Source organism: Lissotriton vulgaris, chromosome 5, assembly GCF_964263255.1.
Source record: "Lissotriton vulgaris chromosome 5, aLisVul1.2, whole genome shotgun sequence".
NCBI classification, from domain to species: Eukaryota; Metazoa; Chordata; class Amphibia; order Caudata; family Salamandridae; genus Lissotriton; species Lissotriton vulgaris.
This window is the reverse complement of record NC_141693.1, coordinates 18,772,712-18,790,425: the sequence shown is the minus strand read 5'-3', so window position 1 is coordinate 18,790,425 and position 17,714 is coordinate 18,772,712. Positions and strand designations below refer to the sequence as shown.

Genomic DNA, 17,714 nt, shown 5'->3' with positions numbered 1-17,714 from the left:
ATGTAATCAATGATCCTACCAGGGAGTTCTGCTACCAAAGGCTCAGGTTTAGCACCACCAATTTGTAGGGCATCTGCAGCAGCAATATTGGCCCATGAGTCACCTAATTCCTGATTATGGTCTGTATGACGAATCTTTCCCCACAAAGGCTGTGGAACAACATTCCCAAATAACATATCGATATCGGCTAAATTCATAATGCATGAACCTGCAGTCTGCGACAATTCCTTGTAATACCCTGCAGGATTTTTGCGGGGATCAGGCAATGTCTGCTTAAGGGCTAAAACTTCGGCTCGCTTCCACGGGACATGTACCCACACGCGCTGAAAATGAGGCTGAATAGGTGGGTTAGCATTCGCGTTACCTTCCCTCCAAACTGGAGGAACCTCCCTCATGGGGTACTGTCGCGCCTTTTTCCTACCAGGTGCGTCATACTGAGAAGTCGCCCCTCTACTCCGATACGACAACAATATCTCAATTGCTCTTTCAACATCGGGACCTACGATCATGCCTTCTGAAAAATTGAACCGCACGCGACACAACTCAGGTGGATGGCATTCTAGATCGTTTCCCTCCAAATCCTCCCAGAGATAAATACACATTTGCTCGAAAACATATCTCTGCTTCGGTGCTTCCCACTGTCGGAAGACTTCCATGACAGACTGTACATCATACTTTGCAGTGTCGAGAACCCAATTACGCGCTAACCTATCCAGTAATTCCCTCTCTCGGCGGTCGGGTAATTGACTCCGCGACTGTCTTCGTTCTATGTTAGGGGTCGTATTAGGCGACCCGAAAAGAGGTGAGAGAATGTTAGCGACAGTGTTAACCACTTTCTGTCGAACAGACGGAGAAACTGGTGGGAGAACTAGATGGGGGAAAGGCTGGAGCAGAGGAAATAGCGGAGGAAGTGTTAGGCGGAATAGTCGAGATAGTAGGCAAAGTTATGGGAATCGGCGGACCTTGAGGAGGCCCCGTCAGAGAAGTAGAAACCAGCGGGGAAGAGGCTGATTGTTGTGAAAGAACTTGGGTCTGTGCGGCGGGGCGTGGTATGACAAAACGTTGCAGAGGTGCAGTAGCGTTTTGTGCATAGGGTGGTGGTGAACTCAATAAGTGGGACATCAAAGGGTCCCTTTCAGGGTCTTTCTTTGCTTCCTGTTCTTTATGTGGAAGAACTGGGTAACACTTATCTACCGCTAACTTCCTTATTCTCAACATTTGTTCGCTCTCCTGTTCTTCCTCATTATCCCTAAACGCAACGGCAGCTTGTACCATTGCATACCTCTTTTATTTTTCTTTGCTAATTTTATTTCTTTCTGTTTGGCTTCTTTGCGCCATATGCGAAAAGAGTCAACCATTGCCGGCCGGGCTTTCTTCTTAAAAAGTTTAACTTCGAGATTATCTAGGATTTCTGTATCAAAACTACCATATTGGGGCCATTTTAAAACACCGTCCTTCCTGGTGTATTTGGTCCATACTTCATTGTATGTGATGGGGCCTACCCCATGTTTCACATATAGTTCATAGTTTGGAGTTCCAATCGGAGGAACCGGACACGAGTCCTCCAATCAGGAGTCCCTATTATTACAACCAAGACAAAACAAATTTCCAAGTCTGCTAAGACCAGGCATCCTCGCTCTTTAGTCTAGCTTCAAACTTCAAAGGATTATCGATTACGATATTTCTTGTGAATACATGAGTCCTTCGGCTTTGGCGCTTGCAAGTTCCAAATCAAAGCAGTCCCGAAGGGACACCAAACAAACTAAGGACTGGGAGACGCTCCACTTATACTTAACTGAGGTATCGATGACGTCACCAGAAGACTCGTCTATCGTTTCGCTCTACCAAACATCAAGGGTCCAAATCAGGGCGATAGTCAGGGCAGCAGTCCTTCGTAGCCGTCGGGACGCGGGGAACCTCGCAGCAAAGACCTTCGGAACCACGTCGACATACAGGGGTCGCTGAAGTGGCTGGCCGTCCTCCGGAATTTTAACACGAAGCTCCTCACGAACCTCTGGCTTGGACCGGTACCGCTGATACCGCCCCACGTTGGCCCCCAACTGAGGTACTGGGTTTTTCGGAACCGGTACTGATCCGGTAACCCAGCGGTGCCATGGACAACACCCAAAGACCTCGAGTACTTTCCTGATTCAGACCACAGAAACACGAGTCTTCTAGGTGAAGTCAAGATCGAATTTTATTGGCTGCAACCAAGTAACAGACGTCCTAGAAGTACAACAACACGGTGTGTATATTCTCAGGAGACTGCTCGTTTTTACAGAGCCGGCCTTCTCTTTTTATACAGAATATTGAGCTTCAGGCAAGAATTCCTAGCTTTACAGTCGGTCATACAAATATTTCTACTACAAAGAGAAAGCAGAGTCATGATGGCAAGCCCACATTTCAGTTTGTCCAGTTCATGATAGATTACCGGGCAAGACCCAGAACTTTCATCAGATATCGACAGACCCCCAAAAAAACCGGGCACCTCCTCCTTGTAAAACAGGCCATGAAGAAAAGACAGGGACAGGTGTGTGTGAGATAAAACATGGTTTGTATGCGATGAACGGTTTATGACATGTTATGCCTTGATACTAATCTTGTTCGGCCACTGAGATGGGAACGGCCCGAACAGGTTTGGCTTGAGGCAAATGGAGTCAGCTCGCCCAGGTCACAGAGGAGTCAGCAGAGGTGTACGTGTCCTTACAGAACAAATTCGGCCTTGGTCATTTGACTATGTAAGGGCAATCACAAAATGGATGCCGCTCACAAAATGGAACGCAAGAGTTCAAGACGAAAACTACGATTTCAGGGTGATTGCGTCACTTGATCGTGACGCAAATGCTGGTGTATAGTATCCCATTCATTACCGGTCTGCCAATACCAAAACCGTCATGATACGATGATATTTTAGACACGAGTGCAGGGCTTCGGTACCATACAATAGCGGGGTCCAGAATTTTCAGTACCACAGGCCTCTCAGGCCATGATGAATACAACCATACGCATGGCCCTGGAGAGCTTCAATGCACCGCCTCAGGCCTCTCAGGCCATGATGAATACAACCATACGCATGGCCCTAGAGAGAGCTTCAAGGCACCCCCTTTAGTCCTCTCAGCCATGATGAATACAACCATACACATGACCCTAGAGAGCTTCAATGCGCCACCTTAAGGCCTCTCAGGCCATGATGAATACAACCATACGCATGGCCCTGGAGAGCTTCAATGCACCGCCTTCAGGCCTCTCAGGCCATGATGAATACAACCATACGCATGGACCTAAAGAGAGCTTCAATGCACCACCTTTAGGCCTCTCAGGCCATGATGAATACAACCATACGCATGGACCTAGAGAGAGCTTCAATGCACCACCTTTAGGCCTCTCAGGCCATGATGAATACAACCATACGCATGGACCCTGGAGAGAGCTTCAATGCACCACCTTTAGGCTTCTCAGGCCATGATGAATACAACCATACGCATGGCCCCTCATAGAGCTTCAATGCACCACCTTTAGGCCTCTCAGCCGTGATGAATACAACCATACGCATGGCCCGGAGAGAGCTTCAATGCACCGCCTTCAGGCCTCTCAGGCCATGATGAATACAACCATACGCATGGCCCTAGAGAGAGCTTCAAGGCACCCCCTTTAGTCCTCTCAGCCATGATGAATACAACCATACACATGACCCTAGAGACCTTCAATGCGCCACCTTAAGGCCTCTCAGGCCATGATGAATACAACCATACGCATGGCCCTGGAGAGCTTCAATGCACCGCCTTCAGGCCTCTCAGGCCATGATGAATACAACCATACGCATGGACCTAGAGAGAGCTTCAATGCACCACCTTTAGGCCTCTCAGGCCATGATGAATACAACCATACGCATGGACCTAGAGAGAGCTTCAATGCACCACCTTTAGGCCTCTCAGGCCATGATGAATACAACCATACGCATGGACCCTGGAGAGAGCTTCAATGCACCACCTTTAGGCCTCTCAGGCCATGATGAATACAACCATACGCATGGCCCCTCATAGAGCTTCAATGCACCACCTTTAGGCCTCTCAGCTGTGATGAATACAACCATACGCATGGCCCGGAGAGAGCTTCAATGCACCACCTTTAGGCCTCTCAGCCGTGATGAATACAACCATACGCATGGCCCCTCAGAGAGCTTCAATGCACCACCTTTAGGCCTCTGAGGCCATGATGAATACAACCATACGCATGGCCCCCGAGAGAGCTTCAATGCACCACCTTTAGGCCTCTCAGGCCATGACGACTACAGCCATACGCATGGCCCCTCAGAGAGCTTCAATGCACCACCTTTAGGCTTCTCAGGCCTTGATGAATACAACCATACGCATGGCCCGGAGAGAGCTTCAATGCACCGCCTTCAGGCCTCTCAGGCCATGATGAATACAACCATACGCATGGCCCTAGAGAGAGCTTCAAGGCACCCCCTTTAGTCCTTTCAGCCATGATGAATACAACCATACACATGACCCTAGAGACCTTCAATGCGCCACCTTAAGGCCTCTCAGGCCATGATGAATACAACCATACGCATGGCCCTGGAGAGCTTCAATGCACCGCCTTCAGGCCTCTCAGGCCATGATGAATACAACCATACGCATGGACCTAGAGAGAGCTTCAATGCACCACCTTTAGGCCTCTCAGGCCATGATGAATACAACCATACGCATGGACCTAGAGAGAGCTTCAATGCACCACCTTTAGGCCTCTCAGGCCATGATGAATACAACCATACGCATGGACCCTGGAGAGAGCTTCAATGCACCACCTTTAGGCCTCTCAGGCCATGATGAATACAACCATACGCATGGCCCCTCATAGAGCTTCAATGCACCACCTTTAGGCCTCTCAGCTGTGATGAATACAACCATACGCATGGCCCGGAGAGAGCTTCAATGCACCACCTTTAGGCCTCTCAGCCGTGATGAATACAACCATACGCATGGCCCCTCAGAGAGCTTCAATGCACCACCTTTAGGCCTCTGAGGCCATGATGAATACAACCATACGCATGGCCCCCGAGAGAGCTTCAATGCACCACCTTTAGGCCTCTCAGGCCATGACGACTACAGCCATACGCATGGCCCCTCAGAGAGCTTCAATGCACCACCTTTAGGCTTCTCAGGCCTTGATGAATACAACCATACACATGGCCCCAGAGAGAGCTTCAGTGCGCCACCTTTAGGGCTCTCAGGCCATGATGAATACAACCATACCCATGGCCCCTAGAGAGAGCTTCAATGCACCACCTTTAGGCTTCTCAGCCCATGATGAATACAACCATACCCATGGCCCCTCAGAGAGCTTCAATTCACCACCTTAAGGCCTCTCAGGCCATGATGAATACAACCATACGCATGGCCCCAGAGAGAGCTTCAATGCACCACCTTTAGGCCTCTCAGCCATGATGAATACAACCATACGCATGGCCCCTCAGAGAGCGTCAATGTACCACCTTTAGGCCTCTCAGCCAAGATGAATACAACCATACGCATCGCCCCGGAGAGAGCTTCAATGCACCATCTTTAGGCCTCTCAGCCATGATGAATACAACCATACGCATGGCCCCGGAGAGCTTCAATGCACCACCTTAAGGCCTCTCAGGCCATGATGAATACAACCATACGCATGGCCCGGAGAGAGCTTCAATGCACCACCTTAAGGCCTCAGCCATGATGAATACAACCATACGCATGGCCCCAGAGAGAGCTTCAATGCACCACCTTAAGGCCTCTCAGCCATGATGAATACAACCATACGCATGACCCTAGAAAGCTTCAATGCGCCACCTTAAGGCCTCTCAGGCCATGATGAATACAACCATACGCATGGCCCCTCTGAGAGCTTCAGTGCGCCACCTTTAGGGCTCTCAGGCCATGATGAATACAACCATACCCATGGCCACTAGAGAGAGCTTCAATGCACCACCTTTAGGACTCTCAGCCATGATGAATACAACCATACGCATGGACCCCAGAGAGCTTCAATGCACCACCTTTAGGCCTCTCAGGCCATGATGAATACAACCATACGCATGGCCCCTCAGAGAGCTTCAATGCACCACCTTTAGGCCTCTCAGCCATGATGAATACAACCATACGCTTGGCCCAGAGAGAGCTTCAATGCACCACCTTAAGGCCTCTCAGCCATGATGAATACAACCATACGCATGGCCCCTCAGAGAGCTTCAATGCACCACCTTTAGGCCTCTCAGGCCATGATGAATACAACCATACGCATGGCCCCTCAGAGAGCTTCAATGCACCACCTTTAGGCCTCTCAGCCATGATGAATACAACCATACGCTTGGCCCAGAGAGAGCTTCAATGCACCACCTTAAGGCCTGTCAGCCATGATGAATACAACCATACGCATGACCCTAGAGAGCTTCAATGCGCCACCTTAAGGCCTCTCAGGCCATGATGAATACAACCATACGCATGGCCCTGGAGAGCTTCAATGCACCGCCTTCAGGCCTCTCAGGCCATGATGAATACAACCATATGCAAGGCCCTAGAGAGAGCTTCAATGCACCACCTTTAGGCTTCTCAGGCCTTGATGAATACAACCATACACATGGCCCCAGAGAGAGCTTCAGTGCGCCTTCTTTAGGGCTCTCAGGCCATGATGAATACAACCATACCCATGGCCCCTAGAGAGAGCTTCAATGCACCACCTTTAGGCTTCTCAGCCCATGATGAATACAACCATACCCATGGCCCCTCAGAGAGCTTCAATTCACCACCTTAAGGCCTCTCAGGCCATGATGAATACAACCATACGCATGGCCCCAGAGAGAGCTTCAATGCACCACCTTTAGGCCTCTCAGCCATGATGAATACAACCATACGCATGGCCCCTCAGAGAGCGTCAATGTACCACCTTTAGGCCTCTCAGCCAAGATGAATACAACCATACGCATCGCCCCGGAGAGAGCTTCAATGCACCATCTTTAGGCCTCTCAGCCATGATGAATACAACCATACGCATGGCCCCGGAGAGCTTCAATGCACCACCTTAAGGCCTCTCAGGCCATGATGAATACAACCATACGCATGGCCCGGAGAGAGCTTCAATGCACCACCTTAAGGCCTCTCAGCCATGATGAATACAACCATACGCATGGCTCCAGAGAGAGCTTCAATGCACCACCTTAAGGCCTCTCAGCCATGATGAATACAACCATACGCATGACCCTAGAGAGCTTCAATGCGCCACCTTAAGGCCTCTCAGGCCATGATGAATACAACCATACGCATGGCCCCTCTGAGAGCTTCAGTGCGCCACCTTTAGGGCTCTCAGGCCATGATGAATACAACCATACCCATGGCCACTAGAGAGAGCTTCAATGCACCACCTTTAGGACTCTCAGCCATGATGAATACAACCATACGCATGGACCCCAGAGAGCTTCAATGCACCACCTTTAGGCCTCTCAGCCATGATGAATACAACCATACGCTTGGCCCAGAGAGAGCTTCAATGCACCACCTTAAGGCCTCTCAGCCATGATGAATACAACCATACGCATGGCCCCTGAAGAGAGCTTCAATGCACCACCTTTAGGCCTCTCAGCCATGATGAATACAACCATACGCTTGGCCCAGAGAGAGCTTCAATGCACCACCTTAAGGCCTCTCAGCCATGATGAATACAACCATACGCATGGCCCCTGAAGAGAGCTTCAATGCACCACCTTTAGGCCTCTCGGGCCATGATGAATACAACCATACGCTTGGCCCAGAGAGAGCTTCAATGCACCACCTTTAGGCCTCTCAGGCCATGATGAATACAACCATACGCATGGCCCCTGAAGAGAGCTTCAATGCACCACCTTTAGGCCTCTCGGGCCATGATGAATACAACCATACGCATGGCCCCAGAGAGAGCTTCAATGCACCACCTTAAGGCCTCTCAGCCATGATAAATACAACCATACGCATGACCCTAGAGAGCTTCAATGCGCCACCTTAAGGCCTCTCAGGCCATGATGAATACAACCATACGCATGGCCCCCAGAGAGAGCTTCAATGCACCACCTTAAGGCCTCTCAGCCATGATGAATACAACCATACGCATGACCCTAGAGAGCTTCAATGCGCCACCTTAAGGCCTCTCAGGCCATGATGAATACAACCATACTTAAGGTGGGGACTCCTGAAATCCATGGTGGGGAAAGGTTGCACCTTCCTGATAATGTTGGTGGTGGCCCCATCTTCTGGGGCCCCCACAAGGGGAGAAATAACCAGAAATGCAGTCAAAATGATCTGGCCCTGCAGGGTTTTTATGGTGCTGCTTGCAAGTGCAGTGAATCAGATAGTATTGCTTCTCTGCTAAGACACGAAGAACTGCAATGCTTTCTATTTTGTGTTTTTCTTTGCTTTTTTGGGGGGTGCGTGGTCCCAGCCAGGCACCTCACACTTTTCCACATTTGGTGGCGGCCCAGTGAGCCCACCCCTGGACTCCCCAGCCTGCTCCTCGTCTGGGCAGAACTCCTCCATGCTGCCATGGGAACCGGCAAGTTTTCTCTGCCTGCCGCCCATGCGGGCATGCGTTGGGGTCCGTGGCCGCCTCCTGCTCCCCCAGACACAGGCATGGGGAGTGGGGTGGCTGGCCACGGCTGGGAGGGTAGTGCTGCGGAGCTCCCCCCATGAAAAAAAATTGGGTGCATTTGTTTTGTAGTTTTATATAGCACAAACTTGACTCAAAGGTATTGGAGCGCTTTACATAAGCACCAGTTACATTACAGAAGGACACATTCGTTTTTGGCAGGCATGGGGAGATTAAGTGATTTGTCCAGAATCACAGGATGTTGAGCCCACGCTGAGACTCGAACCCGGTTCACCAGTTCCAAAGACAGCAGCTCTAACAGTTACATCACATCTTCTCCCTGAGGATGGGGCATGGGGTCCCTGGCTGGGCAGAGAAGTCAGGGAAGGGGGCTCCACGCACACCCCCTCTCTGGGGGCAAAACTAATAAAATCACTTGGCCAACCACTGGTCCCTGGTTTACCCCGGGGGCATTTTCCGGTCGAGGCAGCGGAGCTCCACACGCTCCATGGGAGAAACGGTCAAAGGTCACCAAACTTTACAATGAGATCAATCAGGCCCTGTTGGGCTGATTTGGACGATCTTGGGCACATTATACTCTTAGGTACGAGCTCTATCACTCTCTAGGGACCAAGTATATAGTTGCAATGCAGTATCAAGCAGTGCAGTCCTCATGGAGCTGGTTCTCCTGGCTTCCTGCACCATCTGTCCTTCTGATCTTGCTTTCTGTGCACAAAAGTCTAGGGCTTTCCCCCAACTGGTCCTCAGGGGGTTTAAGGGGACCAGCCTCACTGGCCCTGGGAAGACCCACTGGCCCTGGGGTCAACTGGGCAGAGTCCACAGTCCTGGGTGGGGGTCAGGGGTCCCTCCTTCCAGTTCTCCATGGCGGTCCCAGGATCCAGCAGCGAAGTGTAGAAAAGTCCACGGCAAGAGAGAGTCTCCACCTTGTGCACGAGTTTTTAAAGTGGAGAGGAAGGTTCCAGAAGTCAGACTCCTGGCCAATCCTAGGGTGCCATGTCACCTCTTGACCCCTGCCCCAACCCTCCTGCACAGCATGCTCGGACAGTTCAAAATGGCAATATCCAGGAATCACTGGTCACATCAGCTTCTGGGGTCTCAGCTCCACCCCTCGCTGACCACGGCCAGGGACTGAAGTTCAAAGAGAGCCCCTCTCCTGGGTCGGCTGCTGTTGTCCGGGCCTCTCCTTTGTTCAGTGGGCCATGGCAGGCCCAACACTGGTGCAGTTTGACGTCTGAGTGATGGATGCCGATCACTCCGCCCCATCCCTTTCCTCCTCAGGAGCTGGGTGAAGTACTGTCAATGGCTCCCTTTGTGTGGAGGGGCCTTTGTTCCTGCTGCTGGAGGGAAATGCAATTAACTGGACACAGCAGGGGGACAAAAGGCCTGGGCTCTGATCCTGAGCGAAGCCAGAGAAATAAGAAGACTCTGGATGACCCATAAAGTGTACAAATATCATTTTTTAAGTTACATAATTGATTTTCCCTCACAGGTTACACTCCAATTCAAGATGACAATGGTCTCTGTAGGCGAAAGGGGAGCGGAACGGCACTCTGAGGCTGTTCTCTCCCTATGTGTATGATGGAGTTTCACTATCGACAAAGCAGTAAATCACACCGACTTCTCCTATTAGTCCACACTAACCTTATAAGGTCTATCCCAGGTGACTAACCATGTAGAGCTCCCATTGCACCAGGCTACCTGTGCGCAGTTACCTGGCTGTGCACAACAGTAGACTCACACGTGTGCACACTTGTTCATGATTAACCAGCCAAGTGCCAGTTACCCTTGCTGCGTCACAGTGGACTTATCTTGAAAGCAGACACTGGTGGTAGACACGCGCAGTCGTTTGCCATGTGATTACTGTGGGTGAGACACGTAGTGTGACTGTGGCACCCCGTCTTAGGCACTTTGTGACACAGTGGGGTGGAGAAGGGAGCCCGGGGCTAGGGGCTTGCCCCAGGACCAGTGGGAGCTCTATCTCGGGGCCACGTCATCCCTTCTGAACATGGACAAGCAGGGGAGACCTCCCGGTGCCTGCGGGACCCCATCCTGGGCACTTTGTGACATGGTAGGCTGGAAGGGGGAGTCCAGGGCCCGGTCATAAACTTCTGAATCCAGACAAACAGGCGAGATCCCAAGGTGCCTTTGGGAACCTAAGCCGGGCACTTTGCAACACAGTGGGCCAGAGAAGAGGAAACCGGGCCTTCCAACCCAGGGCCATTTGGATTTCTGGTCACAACTTCTGAACCCGGACAAGCAGGGGAGACCTCGTCTGGGACACTTTACAACATGGCAGGCCATGTCTACCCGAGGCCAGCCGGAGCGATGACCTGGGGCCCAGTTAGAGCTGAATCTGGCCCTACCAGCTACTTGCCTAAAACACCCCATATTTAATATTTAGGTTTAGTATTTAGGTGGCTCAGCCAGAACTAGAAACTAGATCTGTGACGATGTAAGAAGAAAGAGGACATCCCTGCAGAGAAGCCTGTAGACGACAACTGCCTTGGCCCCAGACCTACCGGCCTGTCTCCAGCTTCTGCAAACCTGTGACTTGTCGTGTAGGCAGCGACCTCTGAAAACCCTGGGAGGACTGCTGCCTTCGATATTTTCCAGTGCCTGCAGGGACCAACCCCTGCACTGCGATGCATCAGGCTGGAGAAGGGAGCCCAGGGCTGGGCACTTCCACCCCAGGGCCAGCCGGAGCTCTAACCTAGAGCCCAATTAGAGCCGAACCAGGATAAGCAGGGGAGATGTTCCAGTGCCTGCAGGGCCCCGTCCCCTGCACTTTGCGACGCGTCAGGCTGGAGAAGGGAGCCCAGGGCCGGGCGCTTCCACCCCAGGGCCAGCCGGAGCTCTAACCCTGTCAGAACTTCTTATTCTGGGTGAGTAGGGGTAGGTTTTCTGTGCCTGTGGGTCCAGTCCTGGGTCCTCACCCATGGCCTTCAAGAACAATACTCATTCTTGTAATTCATGCACAGTGAGTGTCAGAGGGGGATACTCAAGAGAACGCATCCGGCCTCTTGGAGCCCGACTGAGGCTGAAGCTTCAAACGAGCCCTCAGAGGGACTTCCAGGGCAGCTCGGCATTCTGAACACGGATTCATGTGCAGGTGATGACTTTAGGTATTTTAAGTATAAAATGTCAGCAGTGACGCTCGAATAGCTCATTTTGACCCACACATGGATGCATGGTATAGGACCCCTGATTTAAATTACACCCAGGCCTACTACAGGCCACGAGTGACTGAGCACCCACAAAGGGACTTGTTCAGTCCTGAATCTTCCATGAAAGAAATGTACTGTAAACTTCCTGTTCAATGTCACTGATGAGCCTAAGACATTTAAAAGAGTGAAGTATTGTGCCACACATGAGCTATTAGGGCCAGATGTCAAACTGTTTCAGAGGGTACATGAGGCCCCCGCGCCATTTTAGATGCATTTATTCCAGATTGTCAAGTGGCCTCTCTGATAGGCCCATTCGGGGATGTTTGGCTTCACCTCCCTAATTTATCACTCAAGACTTGTACATTCTTGAAGACTGTGCCTTGGTAACAGGAAAATGATATTGTGGGCCCCTGAGGAACCGCTGAGCTGCAGATGGCAGGTTCTTTGTGTGACCTTGTGCAACCTGAAGCTGCCTTGACCGCGGTGCACCACCACCATGCCCCCTTCAAGTTAATCACATCAGGCTGGCGCATTTCACACTTCTACGTAAATTGGCAGATATGATGAATTGCATCAGGCCTGAGCCTTGACGCAGATGTGCCCATGAGAATCCCTCTGTGAATCTACACTCGCCCTTTACTCCTCACCAAGCAGTGGGTGCATCTGGATCATATTCTAGTAGGTAAAAAGCTTGAAACTGGACTGTGGTGATACCCTGTGGCATACAATGGAAGTGTGGGCATGCGCAGTGCTGCTTTTGTGGTTTACTTGATGTAGGAAGCTGGCTCTGCATGTAATATCGCCATTAGGTGGTAATACCATCCACAGAGTCCAGGGGTTCCCCAACAGTGTACAGGGCTCAAGGTAAAACCGAAAGTGCTCTATTAGTGCTAGTGTGGGCGAGCAGCCTTAGGCCTAACACAGAGGAGTGTAAGACATTTATTGCACAATATTGACCAATTATGGACACAAGATTCAAGAAGGAGATCCCAACCAATTTTAGAAAAAGTATACTTTTGTATTTTATTTTAAGACCAAGATCAAAGTATGTTTTAAAAGATAAGTATTTTGCACTTTTAAAATTCGACACTTGAAATATTTTCAAAGCAGTTCAATGTTATCCTATGGGGAAAACAATAATGTGGTTTAACAGGTAAGTACCACACTTACAAATCCAGTCTTCCGGCCCAAATGTCAGCAAGCTGGAGAAGTGTGGCTCACTGGTTAGAGGAGGCAGACCCTGAAGCAGAGGTCAGACCTGGGACCAGGGTTCAATTCCCGGCTCGGCGGGGTCTTGAGCCTAAATGTCCACGGACTCGATAATTCTCGCTTCGGTGCCTACTCGAATCACGGGTTCCGCAACTCTGGGCATTAGCTTGCTTAATCTCCACTACGGCCCCCCGCGGCGGGATGCCTGGCTTTCACCTTGGGGATGCCCAGGAAGGGTTATCTCACAGGGAAAAAGCCAGGACGGGTTCCCAAAGCAAGCGCCGAGATGCCTCACGGTGATTCGAGCGCTATATAAGAAGACATAACATAACAAGGGTCCGTTGAGTACCAAAACTGCACTACCAGCAGCCCAGTGGCGGCTGGGTGCAGAGGTCAAAGTCAGAGTTCGGCCCAATGCTTTTCAATGGAGACTGGGGATGCCTGGCCCCACACTTCTTGTAGGTAGGTGGATTTGGTTGCACGGTTGCAGGGGCCAGGCTTTGGGGGTTAGCACAATCATGGGGGGGCAACAAGCAGCACCAAAGATACACCACCTGCGACACAGGGACAGGAAGGTGCAGGGTGTACAATCAGCATGGGGCGCCCAATGCTTTTCAGTAGAGTTTAATCTTTTGGCAAACAGGCTGCAGACGTCGCACCGGAGGTTGCAAGAGGGAGACCAGTGACAGCAGAGGTAAGTAGTAATATAGGGGGTTGCAGGGGCACAGTCAGTACATCTCACCAAGGCCGAGGGGCTTCGGGTGCAGGGATGCCTTTCGAAGTCGAAATCTTCTTACTGGAGCCGGTCGCAGTCAGGGAGCATCCGGATTCAGTTTGCAGGTGTCGTCATGGAGGTCAAGAGCCGTCAGCCAATGCTGGACTAGATCAGGATTGCTGAGAAGACTTCACTGGGCAGGTGGGCCGCTCAGACTCGGACTGTGGGCATCAGGTGTACAGTGGGTAGAGATTGCGGTTCCAGCTGGATCCGATGCCCTTGGAGTCATTTTCTTTTAAACAGGTCCACTGTCCACGGAAGATTGTAGTCTTTATCGAAGGCAGCACTACTCCCAGGGTTTTTAGAGGTCGCTGCCTGCACGGCAGGTCGCAGGTTCGCAGAAGCTGGAAACAGGCCAGCAGGGCTGGGGCCAAGGCAGTCGTCGTCTTCAGTCTTCTCTGCAGCAATGTCCTCTTTCTTCTTACATCGTCACCGATCTAGTTTCTAGTTCTGGCTGAGCCACCTAAATACTAAATATGTGGTGTTTTAGGGGAGTAGCAGGTAGGGCCAATAGGCACCTTACCTGTGGTGACTACACCCTCTGTTATGCCTGATTGAAGGGGTCTCCTCAGCTTCAAGATGGTGGGGACTGAAAGATGTGCTTCACCTCGCCTCCCCCACCTTAGGGGTGGAGTTGGCAGAGGTGGGTACACCTCCTATTCTACTAGGTTTACTAACCGGTTTTCCCACCAAAGGGGGTGTGTAAACGGGGATGGCATCTGCTGCTAGCAGCAGAGGTTGTGGGTCACATTTCAAAGGCTTCAGGCCTCTGAAGAGTCTCCTTCGAGGACTGACCCATCCTGATGGAGGAGGCATGACATCTCCGCCCAGGATGTGCATTGTTTCTGGTCCCAGAGAGCAGAGGCGTTCCACCCAGGGGACCAGAAACATGTTTGGTGGTGGCTGGCTGCCTACAGCCTGTCGGAGACCACACCAGGGTTGGTAGGTTTTCAGGGGCACCTCTGAGGTGCTCTCTGGGTACATGGTGCAATAAATCTCACATTGGCATCAGTGTGGATTTATTGAGAGGAGTAGTTTGGCACCAAACACTCCTTTGTTCAGTGAAGCCATCATGGTGCTGTGGAACTAGTCTTGTCGATTTTCCAGCCCATATAGTCTCTATGGGTTCACTGACACTTACGATATTAAGGAATCGACCCTAATATTGTCGGGGCATATCTGCTCATGCAGATTTGCGCTTGTAGGTAGGTAGGATCTTACTGCATGGTCACCCCCACTTTTTTCCTGGTGTTTTGCTGGGTTTTGAATAGTCTGACTGGGATCCTGCTAATCAGGACCCCAGTCTATCTGCTTTCTCCCTTAAATTGGTATGCCTGTACTTTAGGTACACTCTAGATTGGATTCTGGGGTGCCCTTATCAGTCCCTAGTATATGGTACGCAGGTACCAAGGGCTTAGGTACCCCACAGGCCTATTAGGGGCTGCAACATGTATTATGCCACCCCTAAGAGACTATTCAAACTGACACCCATAGTATGCTACTGCAAACTGTGCAAGTTGGTGCTTGCACCACTTACTCAGATATAGTATCCCTATATCTGTGCATATATCACTACACTTAAAACCTATCAGTCACCCCTATGGCTGGCCTTAACTAACCTGAAGGCAGTGTGCTGGGTTTTATGTGAGAGGGTGCCCCTGCATGAGTAGGGCCCCTCTGCAGCATTGGGAGTCCATTCTCCGGGGATGTCTGTGATGCAACCATACATATATGTTTAAGTGCCTTATAATCTCGAGGGGATGTCTGTGATGCAACCATACATATATGTTTAAGTGCCTTATAATCTCGAGGTAATTGCTAACTTTAAAACGGCTGCTCAGAAACAAGTCATGTTTGGTGTCAAACACCTTGGAATCATACCTTCAGACCAGTAACTGGCATGGGAGGTATGAATCCTCCCTTCCACGAAGACATGTGGGTCACCAGTCTGCCCGGTACCAGCTTTCTTGGCCCGGGCAGCACAAAATGGACGCTGCCTGCCACAGACACATTTCTGCCCTCCTGCTGCTGAGCCAAGCTCGAGCAGAGGAAGGCATGAAAATAGGTATCCTGTCAAAGGGAGGTGTGACCACCTCCCAGACAGGGTTTAGTGTACTGGGGCTGGGTGGGTGCACTCTGAGAATGCCAGAAAGTCTGCACTGGGGGCGCATTTGGTGTCCCTGCGCATAGTCCAGTTCAAACCAGTTCTGGGAGCCAGTGGCTCCTGCTCTGGCGCGAAACTGGACAAAGGACATGGGTATAGCCGCCCCTCTGTCCTGCCCTTCCCATAGGAGGGAACCCTGAATCTGCCCTACCCCTTCCTATGGGTATAAAATGGGTTACCTGGCTACAGGACTTTGGATTTTACCTGGATAAGATTCTGCTACAGAAGAGACCAAGTACTTCGATTGTCTGCACGATGCTGGACGGCTGAAGAATCTCCCTTGGAGTAAAGGAGTTACTCCCCTGCTGAAGGAGGCACTTTAAGCGCAAGTGACTGGCTTGCATCTCCTGAGGAGGCCGAAGATTTCTGCAACACAGGAGGTGGGTCCCTGAAGGTCTCTGAGGTCGATCTGTGCTTCCAGTGAAGCTGGGGCCAGTTTCCCTCGTGGGGACCGTGTGACCCGAACCCATGTGCACGCTTTCTTTTGCAACTGCACATACTTACCAGCATTCCCTGAAGTTGTGCATTGGACACTGTGTAGTCCTGACCCGAGCAGTATTTCCACTGAAGATCTTGGGCCTCCTCGCACCGTGTGCTCCGTGGGCTGGTACTTTGTAATCCTGCTTGAGGTCTCCTCGCGATCCCTGGTCCGTTGGCCTGTGGGTCCTGGCGAGGCTCACCTTGTGATTTCTTGGGCTTATCTGGTAGCTCCAGACGTGCTCTAACTCTCCATTGCTTGGAGAGTCCCCTGGACCTTGCTGGTCCACACCATAACCTGTTTCCTCTATCTGCGTGGATTGCAGCTGCCAAGGCTTGTTGGTGGTCCAGTCAGACACAAACCCCTCAGCACTCGACATCCTTCGTGGGACAGCTCACCTCCAAACTTTGGTCATCCTCAACGTCTCCTGGTCCTCGTGGCTGAAGAGTCAAGCAGCTCCTCATCTCACCTGAAGCATTGGACATCGGTGGGCATTCGCCTACTGAGCCTCTGGTCAGGTAAAGTGACCCAGACTCCATCCCCTCTGCTTTCAGGTTCCTCTCACCTCGAATCCAGGCTTGGGTTCTACGGGACACTTTCCACTTCCATGGCAGCAGTACTTCTTCTCAGCACGCGATTGAAAACGACGGAGGTTTCCGACACCACTTGACCCAGATGCACCGACTCCTCTGGGATAGGGAACTCAGGTACCTTGGTTTCCACAGGTGGGTTGGTCTTAGAACCTTCTAATTCTCGATTATCTTGCGTGACGACCTCTCCGAAGTGTGCTTTACTTGTAAAACTTTAACCCCAACTTTCCCATAGAGTTGTACGGAGTCTGCGTTCGTGTTTTCACACTGCACCTGCCCTCCATGGGGTCCCAATCTACTCACCTGGGGTGGTTCATTGGGGACCCAGTGATTCTACGTGCTCTAAGCACTTTGTCTATTGAAGTCGTGATTGTTATACCATTTTTTTAATACATGGTTCGGTCTCCCCCGGGTGCCCGCTGTGTATTGTGCTACTTACAACTGTTCCATTGAAACGCATTGAGTGCTTTGTGATCTATTCTCGTGTTGGGAATAGTAGAGAGTGTTTTAGAAATAAATATATATTTTTATACAAACACTTTGTGGTTCTCCTTTCATTTAATCATTCAGGAGGTGATATTCTGGTAAAACAAGCTGATTTACACTTCTTCAAGACTTAGCCTGATGTCTGCTCTCCATTGCTACCACTAGGATAGCTTTCAATAAAGGTTATCGTTAACCTATCATCAATAAGGGTCGATTAGACTGGTGCAAGGTGCCC

The 17,714-nt window shown here is 50.9% G+C and overlaps 1 protein-coding gene across 2 annotated transcripts in view; it reads left to right on the top strand.

Moving 5' to 3' along the window:
- Positions 1-17,714, top strand: part of LOC147710013 (DLA class I histocompatibility antigen, A9/A9 alpha chain-like) — a 401,757-nt gene that overhangs the window by 369,732 nt on the left and 14,311 nt on the right. The gene's annotated exons all lie outside the window — the stretch shown is intronic.